The sequence below is a fragment of the Schistocerca cancellata genome, chromosome 1 (genome assembly GCF_023864275.1).
Source record: "Schistocerca cancellata isolate TAMUIC-IGC-003103 chromosome 1, iqSchCanc2.1, whole genome shotgun sequence".
In the NCBI taxonomy this organism is placed as follows: domain Eukaryota; kingdom Metazoa; phylum Arthropoda; class Insecta; order Orthoptera; family Acrididae; genus Schistocerca; species Schistocerca cancellata.
The window spans coordinates 375819439-375831820 of record NC_064626.1 but is presented as its reverse complement, the minus strand read 5'-3'; the positions used below and the strand labels follow the sequence as shown (position 1 = coordinate 375831820).

At 44.0% G+C, this 12382-nt stretch overlaps 1 pseudogene; it reads right to left on the bottom strand.

The window, feature by feature from the left end:
* Positions 1 to 2129: 2129 nt before the first annotated feature.
* LOC126095408 (5S ribosomal RNA) lies at positions 2130 to 2247 on the bottom strand (annotated as a pseudogene).
* Between the last annotated feature and the right edge of the window lie 10135 nt (positions 2248 to 12382).

Here is a 12382-nt window from a genome sequence, read left to right as displayed (position 1 = left end):
CCGTGTGCCGACGGCTTATCTCAGCGGACCGTGGCATTGTAAGGCTCGTTCTCTTGCGGTTCTGTTCCTCGTCGTGTCGCCAGTGACATGGGCGGGCGGCGAGACGGATTGCAACACCTCCCGCGTCGGATACCTCATAACAACAACAAAGACTTGTTTCAGTTCAAAGTGAATAAACAGGTCAGTACGTGGTAACGTTTCCTGTAACGGTTCTTGAGTTCCAGGTTTCTGCTACGCCCACGGACTCACTTTTGTGTTTCACATCTCGAGTGTTGCCTAAGCTTATCAGCTAATTGTGTCCTTCTGCGTTATCTCCTGCGCCGGCTCTTTTTATGTGTAACCGCACTCTGCGTATTCATAGCCTGTAGCAAGGTCGGAGGAATTGTAAACGCCATTTGTTAAAACACAAGTTGCCACAGAAACTACAGATATCCAGGATAACGCTTTCAAGTGTGAAGAATTGAACAATTGCAGCGAACATGCTGTGAGAAGCCGTTTAGAGTTCGCTTACTGACATGTCCAAGCACATAATATGACATATCAGTCGGTATTTTTTAAGCTCACTATGTGATCAAAAGTTTCCGGACACCCCCAAAACATACGTTTTTCATATTAGGTGCATTGTGCTGCCAGGTACTCCTAATCAGCGACTTCATTAGTCATTAGACTAAGTGGGAGAGCACAAGCGGGCGCTCCGCGAAACTCACGGACTTCGAACGTGGTCAGGTGATTGGGCGTTACTTGTGCCATACGTCTGTACGCGAGAGTTCCACTCCCCTAAACATCCCTATGCCCACTGTTTCCGATGTGATAGTGAAGTGGAAACGTGAAGGGACACGTAGAGTACAAAGTGTACAGGCCGACCTCGTCTGTTGACTGACAGAGAAAAATTTGGAAATTGGTGGTAAGGACTATGAGACCAAGCTGCTGAGGTCATCGGTCCCTAGGCTTACGCACTACTTAATCTAACTTAAAGTAAACTATGCTAAGGACCACACACACACACACACACACACACACACACACACACACACACACACACGGGGCAGGACTCGAATCCCCAACGGGGAGAGCCACGCAAACTGTAACAATACGCGCGGCACTGACACAGACCGCCGACAGCTGAAGAGGGTCGTAATGTGTAATAGACAGACATCTATCCAGACCATCACACAGGAATTCCAAACTGCATCAGGTTCCACTGCAGGTACTATGGTCCAGCGACTGCTCATAAGCCACACATCACTCTGGTAAATGTCAAATCACGCCTTGGTGTAAGGAGCGTAAACATTGGACGATTGAACAGTGGAGTGACGAATCACGGTACACAATGTGGCGATCCGATGGCAGGGTGTGGGTATGACGAATGCCCGATTAACGTAATCTGCCAGCGTGTGTAGTGCCAACAGTAAAATTCGGAGGCGGTGGTGTTATGGTGTGGTCTGTTTTTCATGTAGGGGGCTTGCACCGCTTGTTTTGCGTGGCACTATCACAGCACAGGCCTATATTGATGTTTGAGGCACTTTCTTGCTTCCCACCGTTGAAGAGCAATTTGGGATGGCGATTGCATCTTTGAACACGATCTAGCACCTGTTCATAATGCACGGTCTGTGGCGGAGTGGTATGTACTGGCCTGCACAGAGTCCTGACCTTTGGGATGTTTTGGAACGCCGACTTCGTGCCAGGCCTCACCGGCTGACATCGATACCTCCCCTCAGAGCAGCATTCCGTGAAGAATGGGCTGCCAGTCCCTAAGACACCTTCGAACACCTGATTGAACGTATGCCTGCGAGAGTGGAAGCTGTGATCAAGGCTAAGGCTGGGCCAATACCGTACTAGATTCTAGCATTACCGATGGAGGGCGACACGAACTTTTAATTCATTTTCAGCCAGGTGAACGGATACTTTTCATCACATAGTGTATATAGCACTCCGTCTTCAGGCCACAAGTGGCCCATCGGGACCATCCGACCGCCGTATCATCCTCTGATGAGGATGTGGATAGGAGGGGCGTGTGGTCAGCACACCGCTCTCCCGGTCTTTATGATGGTTTTCTTTGACCAGAGCCGCTACTATTCGGTCGAGTAGCTCCTCAATTGGCATCACGAGGCTGACTGCACCCCGAAAATTGGCAACAGCTCATGGCGGCCCGGATGGTCACCCATCCAAGTGCCGGCCACGCCCGACAGCGGTTAACTTCGGTGATCTGACGGGAACCGGTGTATCTACTGCGGCAAGGCCGTTGCCACATAGTGTATATAATGCATCGAAACTGCAAGAATAAAATTCTCCTAGCAGATAAAGGGACGAAACAGTTCTTATCAGATTGCGACCGGAAATAATACAAGTTTTATGATAGGTAGAGATCCTGTTGCTCTCTCATTAAATACAGATTTTTTAAAATAAATGCTGATTGTTTCCAGCAACGTTTTATTGTGGCTGTCCGGTTAAATGGAAAAGAAAGAAATTCGAAAGCACACGTTTATAATATGCGTGGGAACTCGATACAGCTCCTAATCTCCTTGTCCCCCTGTCTCATTCCACCCCCCACCCCACACCCTATATCTGTCCATCTTCCCCTCCCCCTCTCTCCGCCCCCTCGTGCCCACTCTGTCTATCTCCTGCTTTCCGCATTGTGTGTCGATTTCCTACCCCCCTCCCCCCTCTCTGTCCATCTCCCCTTTCCCCCTTTCTCTGACCTTGACCCTTGTTTATTGTTATTCCAAATTCAGATTCTGTAATATTATTCTAATCACTAACCTATAAGCCATAAATAAAACTTTTCTTTTTGCTAACACCGTTACACCGTTAGGATATATACCTCCTACGTCCATCGGACGTTTAATTACAATATTGTGTGAAAATATGAAGCTTCATCCGCGAAAAGCCGCATGGAACTTCCGACACTATTTACTAGGTCATTTATATATATTGTGAAAAGCAATGGTCCCATAACACTCCCCTGTGGCACGCCAGAGGTTACTTTAACGTCTGTAGACGTCTCTCCATTGAGAACAACATGCTGTGTTCTGTTTGCTAAAAACTCTTCAATCCAGCCACACAGCTGGTCTGATATTCCGTAGGCTCTTAATTTATCGGGCGACAGTGCGGAACTGTATCGAACGCCTTCCGGAAGTCAAACAAAATGGCATCTACCTGGGAGCCTGTAGCTAATATTTTCTGGGTCTCATGAACAAATAAAGCGAGTTGGGTCTCACAGGATCGCTGTTTCCGGAATCCATGTTGATTCTTACAGAGTAGATTCTGGGTTTCCAGAAATGATATGATACGCGAGGGAAAAATTCTACAACAGATCGATGTCAGAGATATAGGCCTATAGTTTTGCGCATCTGCTCGACGACTCTTCTTGAAAACGGGAACTACCTGTGCTCTTTTCCAATCATTTGCAACCTCTCTTAAAGACAGAGTGTAACTGGGCTAGACCGCCTCAAACCAGTCAGAAAATTGATTCTTTTGTGCCCTTCTGCTGTGATAACAACTCATTCAACTTACTTCTCAATTGCTTAATATTTTCTCGAGGCATTCACTCTTTATGTGACGACCCAAAATTTGTGAGATGTCCCTCGTTCCGGTCACCACGCACTGCCTCTCACAGTCGACGCGTTTCACCTCAATTCTGAAAGAGTCGTGAAGCTGGTGCTGAGTTGGTAATCACTGCAGTAGCCACTCCACAGCGCCGCACGAGTGCAGTGCAGTTAATGTTTGGGCCGCCTCCAGTAATAACAGCCGCGAGGCAGAGGCAACGCCGGCGGAGCGGCGCCGTCGTACAGGAATTTACGGCAGTGCGCAACAGGCAGGGTGTTTACTACGGCCGCGATACGCGGCTGCGTGCTGCCGCCAAGGACAGCGTTCTCTGCGGCCGCGTTTTCGCAAGGAACGGGCCATAACGTCACTGTAAGCGAACTCTAAGAATGCCTTTACATGGTTATACTTCACAGCGGCTGAAGTGTTGCCGCAAATATTGCTGCATTGTTGCTACAATACACGTTAGATGCGGCTGGACAGTACTGCTGGTGTTGCAGGCTGTTGCCGGTAGTTGCCGAGGTTTACCAGTGTTGCCCATCAAGTGTGGAGAATATTTCGTATTGCAGGGCAATATCTCTCTCTGTTCTTGTCCGGAAATGCTTCCCTCTCGCTCTCACAAATGTTTCCTAGTTCTCTCACTGGCAGCGCTGCTGTCACGTGTCTGACGTGAGCGAAATAGTATCGTTTCGCTGTTGTTCGAGAGTTGACGCGCCCCTGTCCGCAGCTCGTGGTCGTGCGGTAGCGTTCTCGCTTCCCGCGCCCGGGTTCCCGGGTTCGATTCCCGGCGGGGTCAGGGATTTTCTCTGCCTCGTGATGACTGGGTGTTGTGTGATGTCCTTAGGTTAGTTAGGTTTAAGTAGTTCTACGTTCTAGGGGACTGATGACCATAGATGTTAAGTCCCATAGTGCTCAGAGCTATTTGAATCATTTTTTTTTTACGCGTCCACATACAGCCACCTCTTTTGTTGGTCGTTTGTTTTAAGTTTATTGTGTTCAGCAACGGAGAAGTGGATACAATGAGCGAGCAAGAATTTCATAAATGCGACTCGTCTATGACCAGATTTACGTGATGGCGAAAGTATACAGGGTGGTCGGAAATTCCCGTTACAAACTTCTATGACTTGTAGAGGAGAGTGAGTAGATAATATTTTGAATAGGAACCCATGTCCAGAAACGTCATCCGACGAAGCCACAGAGCGTTGAAGCTAGAGACGGCGGTGCCTTTCAATGTACCGGATGATCAAAAAGTCAGTATAAATTTGAAAACTGAATAAACCACGGAATAATGTAGATAGAGGGGTAAAAATTGACACACATGCTTGGAATGACATGGAGTTTTATTAGAACAAAAAAAAAGTATTGCTAGACGCATAAAAGATCTCTTGCGCGCGTCGTTTGGTGACGATCGTGTGCTCAGCCACCACTTACGTCATGCTTGGCCTCCTAGGTCCCCAGACCTCATTCCGTGCGATTATTGGCTTTGGGGTTACCTGAAGCCGCAAGTGTATCGTGATCGACCGACATCTCTAGGGATGCTGAAAGACAACATCCGACGCCAATGCCTCACCATAACTCTGGACATGCTGTACAGTGCTGTTCACAACATTACTCGTCGACTACAGCTATTGTTGAGGAATGATGGTGGACATATTGAGCATTTCCTGTAAAGAACATCATCTTTGCTGTGTCTTACTTTGTTATGCTAATTATTGCTATTCTGATCAGATGAAGCGCCATCTGTCGGACATTTTTTCAACTTTTCTATTTTTTATTTTTTTTTGTTCTAATAAAACCCCATGTCATTCCAAGCATGTGTGTCAATTTGTACCTCTCTATCTACATTATTTCGTGACTTATTCAGATTTCAAATATATACTGACTTTTTGATCACCCGGTATATCTAGATCTGCGTAGGCGATGAATAATACAGGGTGTAAATTGTAAGTTGACAAACCAGAATAACTCGAAAAAATAAGCTTCACAAGAAAATATGTGTAGAATACAAAGTTCTCGACTTTCGAGGGGGACATCTGCCGGTGCTAAAATTAGCCCGCCACCCCAGCCCCCTGGGGGTGGGGCGAGAGGCAACTTTAAAATTTCAAATGGGAACCCCCATTTTTTATTGCAGAATCAGATTCTATATAAAAAAAACTACGTACATTTTGCATTAAAAATTTGTTTTAATTCTTGGTAGCTGGCGCTGTAATTCAAGAAATTCCATGTTCTCATTTTTGTGTGGAAAATGGTTACGGATAAATAAAAAAAACTTATTTACTTCATAAATTATGATTCGCTAAAACTAAAACTCTCCCTCTCTCCCCATAGGCTGGGGTTTGAGAGAGGAGGGGTCTTAGAGGTTTACAAATGTTGACCGGAATATTAATTTGTTCCTCAGATTCGGATAAGTTTCGTTTCGTAGTCATGAGGTCACACAACTTTTAATTATCAAACAATTCATCTGACTAGCTAACTAACCAAACATCCTACTTACTAACAAATGACCTCATTAACTAAAAAACTAAATGATTCTGCAATAAAAAAAATGGGGATTCCCATGTGAAATTTTAAAGTTGCCTCCTGCCCCACCCCCAGGGGGCTGGGGTGGCGGGCTAATTTTAGTACCAGCAGATGTCCCCCTCGAAAATAATAAACTTTGGATTCTACACATTTTTTCGTGGAAGCTTATTTTTCGAGTTATTCTAGTTTTTCCACTTAAAATTTACACCCTGCATATAGCTTAGAGTATAACCTACGATTACTGTAATTAATAATAGTACAACTATGGTATGGCCATGGAAGAATACCGAGCGAGGTGATGCAGTGGTTAGTACAATGGACTCGCATTTGGCAGGATGACGTTTCAAACTCGCGTCCGGCGATCCTGATTTAGGTTTCCCGTGATTTCCCTAAATCGCTTCAGGCAAATACCAGGATGGTTCCTTTAAAAGGGCACGGCCGACTTTTTTCCCCATCCTTCCCTAATCCGACGGACCGATGACCTCACTGTCTGGTCCCCTCCCCCGAATCAACCAACCAATCACGGAAGAATGATAATCGCTCCATTAATCATGGAGCTCCATCTTCAAGGGACAAGTCTGATCATGTTGCCATCAAAAACTTTTTTTAGAAAAAGTCAAAGCTTTATTTGTAGAGCTTAAGGGAAGGTTTACTATCTTTGGCCCGAAAAAAGCATGTTCTCTGAGAATCTTTTTCTCGGGATGTGTTATAGATATCAATGTCAAATTTGGTCAAAATGTTTATTGATATTTCCTCTACAAACTGGAATTTTTTCGACTGGAAATGTCGAAGAGCAAAGGCGGAAGTGCCGTCGGAACGAAACAAAATTTCAATTTAGACCTCCACGCGCGGTATGTCACAGGTCAGCCGGCTCGTCTGAAATAAAAATTGAGTTGACGTTAGCGAAGCATATAACATTCTTTAGGAGTAGAACCTCGCTTAAGTTATTTAGACCACAGGAAAGAAAATGGCGGCCATTTGAAAAAATAGGGTTATTTTCATCTATTTGTCGACTTTATCGGCCAAGTAAAAATATTTATAGTTGATGGCTCGGAATAAAAGTGGTACAACTCCTAGACAGTTTAGTTAGCTTCGTTGGAAACAAAGAATCATGCCAATAGGTTCAGTAGATTTGAAGTTACCATACCGCGCGATAAAAAAAATCGTCATTTCGAGAAAAACTTATTTGAAGTTTTGACTACATATAAATGCAATTTATGCAACGTATGTTCAGTTTGCTATTCCGGGTCCATAAACTACTCCTTCCTCATAGTGGGCCATCCTGCGCTGCTCCAGAGCCGCTCGTAAGGCAGGTGACAAGCGGTTTTCGGCGGCTTGAATCCGGTGATCGTCCGAATGCTCGGCGAACTGTGTCGAATAGAGTCCCAGGGTGATGTCCATCGTTGTCATGGTCTTCAGAATTGCTGATACCCATCGTTGGAGCTGCTCACTGCCAGGAAAGTCGCAATCTCCACAGTCTCGTATCAGAATGCAAATGATTGGGGGCTAACTTCCAAACACACGCTTTCAAATTTTCCTTTTAATTTTGTGTGTTTCCTCCCAAGCACCGGAACAATAACTCGTCCTCCGAAAGAAAAAAAAACTGGTGCGTGAAAAAGACCGATTTCAGGCAGGTGTATTTTTTGTTCAACTGCGAATAACAAACATTTCCGTTCCGTATTCGGAAAAACCGTTTTATAGGTGGATTCTAAACACTTTTATGCATCCAAAAATGCAATTATTAAAAAATCGATTTTTTGAACCAAAAGATAGTAAACCTCCCTTTAATTCTACAGCACTAATGTGCTACATTAGAATCTAAGAATTAGTGGTAGTTCTGAATAACTGTGCTCTGTAGTTATTCGGTTGATCTACTTATGCGTTAGCTCTGAATATAATTGCTCGATTTGTAACCATTCTCTCTCATATAATTATATATATATATATATATATATATATAGGGTGATTCAAAAAGAATACCACAACTTTAGGAATTTAAAACTCTGCAACGACAAAAGGCAGAGCTAAGCGCTATCTGTCGGCGAATTAAGGGAGCTATAAAGTTTCATTTAGTTGTACATTTGTTCGCTTGAGGCGCTGTTGACTAGGCGTCAGCGTCAGTTGATGCTAAGATGGCGACCGCTCAACAGAAAGCTTTTTGTGTTATTGAGTACGGCAGAAGTGAATCGATTTTTTCTTATGGGGGTATGTTAAGGATATGGTGTTTCGGCCACCTCTCCCAGCCACCATTGATGATATGAAACGAGAAATAACAGCAGCTATCCAAACTCTTACGCCTGATATGCTACAGAGAGTGTGGAACGAATTGGAGTATCGGGTTGATATTGCTCGAGTGTCTGGAGGGGGCCATACTGAACATCTCTGAACTTGTTTTTGAGTGAAAAAAACCTTTTTAAATACTCTTTGTAATGATGTATAACAGAAGGTTATATTATGTTTCTTTCATTGAATACACATTTTTAAAGTTGTGGTATTCTTTTTGAATCACCCTGTATAATGATACCGACGATTGAAATTGTTGACGCAATTCTTGATACTACATTGCATGATGTTTATGCGTCAGGGTAGTCAGAATATCGTCCTGGACCTAGGAAGTGTTGAAGGAAGGTGGTTATATTTATTCCGACAGTGTGAGTTGGATTGTTACTCATGTATTATTTATAGTTAGACATGTAACTAGTGGGTATTATTGAATGACATTTCGAAATTTAAAAAAGGACACACGATAACATTAACATTTTCAAAATGTATAAAAAACAAATTTTACAAATTGAAGCCAGTTAACTGACGGTAAACACACACGCTTGCCAGGTAGGACTTGCGAACTTTTACAACATTCTCCTTTCAAGGCAACAATTTCTACCCGTAATGAAATGGCAAACTTTTGCATGGCAAGAAAACACACTAATAACCAACTACCTGTATAAAACACACAAGCACGTTGAGTAAAAGCCTTAAAAGGTATTGAATTAGAAAAAACACACAACAGTTTTTGCTGACTAGAAACAATATAAAAAACCCACTATGGCGTACATTAACAACCTTGCTTACTATAGCCAAATATACATAAACACAAATTGACGTAAGTTATAGCTTCCAGATGAGCAGGAATTCGTTATGCAATTAACTGATTCTTACCACAAGGCAAAAGGAATTTTTCTTCATTCTTAGAGTACCTTTTACACGTGAATCTAGTAGTACTAGTTATGGCAGGCGAGAGAATGGATCAGGTCTTAGTGCCTTGCATTTTAAACAGTACAGCCATTGGTGCCTTAGACTTTCACAGACATGGCAGAGACTAACAGTCTAATAAACCGGTATTTAAACTAGGAGGGGAAAGAAGCAATCCGAACCGCAGATTTCCTCTGACTCCCCCCTCCCCCCACCCTTCGTCCTCAAAAAGGGACAAACGGACCACCCTTTCTAATATTACCACCTTCCCGCGGGTGGGCAGACGAGAATGAATGGCGGGAAACCCCCAAAATATACGGCTGGTATAATTAACAAGAATAAGTAAATTGATTTCAATTAAACTTCATAAAATCTGTTAACAATCGATACTCAGCTTCTGGTGCATTACGACTCCCAGGACAGAACCAACGCAGCACCTCCAAATGCTCTGCCGAGCCGCCCGCTGCCAGCCGTTTCAACGGACGCAGGACGGCACGCCGATTTTCAGAACCTCCTTCCCGGTTGACAGCATACGGCCGAACTGCAGATTAGGCCCCTTGCCGATCCACGCTCAGGAAGATTCCTTTCGCGACGAGCAGTTAACGCCCCATACCACAGACCCGCTGCTCGCGTCGCTTACGCTGATGCCGCGGCCTGCGTGCTGTCCCTCTAGCACCGGCAGAGGAGTCGCTTCTTGATGCCCCCACTGCCCACTCTCCACGAGAGCCCATACAGCCACTTTTCCCCTTTCCCGCTAGAGGGAGACACCGAAGCCTTCAATTGCGACAACGGCGCCACCGCCAGAAAACGGAGGGCCACTGCTTCACGCTACGCGGTGCGGCGCGCTTTTCAAAGCTAACTTTACCACGGCTCAGCGGTGTACTCCAAGGCGGCTGTAGACACTTCGTTGTATTCACCAGGGCATCCTGCAACTAGCAGAGGTAACCTTCCAACGGCAAAGTGATGGCAGATGGAGTGTGCTAACTTTGAGAGAGTGAGTGGAAGGCAGGCGAGAGTTTTAAGGGGAGCCGGAGGTGCCTATGCTGCCCATGTTAAAATCACTAAGTTTGAGGAACATTTATGAATAAACTACCAAATAGAAAAATTTGAATTTTTTTTACATATAGAGTGGTTTAGTATTGCAGTTATGACAGAGGGATTTTGGAGTATCTTTTCTAGTTTCCTTTCAATTATTTTTTTATTAATGATCCAATTTTTTTTACAAATAATTGCTTTATAATTAAACTGAAATGAAACTACTGAACATATTGCCAAATGGCTGTGTTACACTGTAAGTTTGACCACTAGGAGTGCTGTATAAAAATTTCATCTCTCTAGCTTGAGTGGATTTTGAGAAAATGTTCCTTATATTCGAAAAATTCTAATTTACGGGAAATGGCTATCAAAGTTTCTCAATACATTCCTGCACTATAGGATGGATTATCAGGGTCTTCTTCTTCATCCTCCAAAAGCTTCCTCTTCTGTCTTATTTTCTGGCCTGTTGTTCCATCATACTTCATATGCCTTTCTCTTCTTTCTGCTCCTCTTATCCTTTCTCCGTCAATATTTCTTAGTGCTCGTACAGTGTTCACCCCAGCTGTAAATCCTAATACCTTCAGAACTTCACACTGTTCTCTTGGTTGTAGGTTGCTATTGCATCATAAATGCCAAAGTGCAGTGTTTTTATGCTTACAAACACCCTTTTAGGAATCACTTTCCAAATCAAATTGTTTACGCTCTCATTAGGATTCTGCGTCTTTCCATGTAGACATTTGTGTAACAATTCTGGCTGTGCTAAGTCATGAAAAATTGGTTTTATTGCATATATCACAGCTGCTGGCAAACCATGTTTGTGATCATAGTCCTTTTTTGCATTATATTTGCACCAGGAATCTTTTGGGCACAGGCTGTGTTGAGGGTATTCATTGGAAGAGGCAGTATGAAGGAACAATGCCCACACTGCTTTTCGCATGTCACTAACATTACTAGTATTTTGCCTTATAGCGTACCCATAGTATCTCTGTAGACGTTCAATCACCTCATCAGTAAGCCTGCCTCTCCCTCCTATTGTCTTTCCATCACTGAGTTTACTTGAACCCAAAGTTTGTTTGAGCCTTCGAAGCCGTGCACCCATACGCTTTTGCACATGCCCAATGCATTCCAACTTTTCAACTACAAATTCATTTCCCTATGGTTTCAGTTCCTCTATAGTCTTGAAACCTTTGGAGTCACCATCCCCAAGATAGTATTTGCTAGAAGATGTCACAGGGCTATGGTTGGCCATGTGTTGCTTAGCAGAAGAACGCACTGTTTCAGTAATTGTAGTATCGCAACTTGGTATTAGTGTTAATTTTCTTTTCTCTACGTTCTTCCTCTTCTTATATACACGGTTATTAAAACGTGGCATCGTAACCAGAACAACGCTTTACACAAGAAGTATAATACTACCAACAACAGGCGCAACACTGAACTAATTCGAAACGGTAAACAGCAAAGAGACGATGTTCCGCGCTCTTAGCGCTTCATTTGTCACAGAAAACAATGTAGCCAACCCTTGCACACTACCTGTATGCGTAACATAAGGCGCTGTATGCGTAACAGGCCGAGAAAATCCCAAGCAGTTCGCCGGGAAGTCACGAGAGGGTGTTAGATGCATTCAGCGGCCGCCCATTTCCTCTGCAGGCGTGGGGGAAAATGGTAATAACTCCACTTCTAGGGCGAGTAGAACAATAATTCAAAGTTTACATTAAAGAGGAATGTTCCAATTAATTTTCGGTAGCAAAAAAAATCGTAATTTTTTGGATTTGACCACCTCCGGCTCACCTTAAAACAGTCGATGACATGTCCCCCCCCCCCCCCCCCCCAGTACTGGTGAACGAATGTGCTCCCGTTTTCTGAGCCTCTCAGAGCTTTTGGCTGATGCAAAGTTTTAAGTTCAGGGCTTCAAAGCGTTCGTTCATGCGAAGCTTGCAGCCTGAATCTTGTGTCAATCGTAGGTGAAGTTTCCACATGTAGCCGCGTTATAGATGAACGTTGTTTCTGCTTTGCGCAGTTGTATTAGTCCTAAGTCAGGTGTACCTGACGTTTTCTCTCGCACAGTATGAGACTATAAGCTCCCCGTATGTTG